Source organism: Penaeus monodon, chromosome 20 (genome assembly GCF_015228065.2).
Source record: "Penaeus monodon isolate SGIC_2016 chromosome 20, NSTDA_Pmon_1, whole genome shotgun sequence".
NCBI classification, from domain to species: domain Eukaryota; kingdom Metazoa; phylum Arthropoda; class Malacostraca; order Decapoda; family Penaeidae; genus Penaeus; species Penaeus monodon.
In genome coordinates this window covers 35,365,754-35,366,432 of record NC_051405.1, presented here as the reverse complement: position 1 = coordinate 35,366,432, position 679 = coordinate 35,365,754, and positions in this window count along the sequence as shown.

Here is a 679-nt window from a genome sequence, read left to right as displayed (position 1 = left end):
AAGTATAAGTATAAAAAGTATAAAATAAAAAATGTATAAAAAGGTTGAGTATATGGACCAAGAATTTAAACAGGTACGAGAGGCACTACAGAGGACGAAAATACCCCGTGTAAAATCCTGACAGCCGTAGACAAGAAAGTTGATATATTACTAGTATATACACAGTGTGATTAAAAGCACCAAGTGCAACGAGATATTTCCCCGTAGCAAAGGGCGAAAAAAGGGAAGAAATGAAATTTAGTAACATACTATTTGTCGCATATGATAGCTGTTTACCATTTTCATAAACGGTATCAGCGAATATTAAAGAGGGGAACTTAATTCCATGATATATTTTTGGTACGATAAATGATTCACAATAACATAACTGGTCTGGCTATACATAGTATCAAACAAAGAATTTATGAAAAGTTGCTTTCACTTTCGGCATTATTAAATAAAATACAAATGAATGAAGGCTGCCACCCTCCCCCACTTCAACACCCCAGATTTAGTAATAACAAAGGAATAAGTAATGCAAAACCATCGTATCGCCAAGCATAAAATACTGTGGTAGTGCCCCAGCTGACACCTGCACCGCACAGAGTTCGGCGATAAACCCTCCTACCCTGTGCGGTCCTTGGGAAGACGAAGCTTCTTCCCGTGATATTTGTTACTAATAAATGGTTGTGAACTTCAA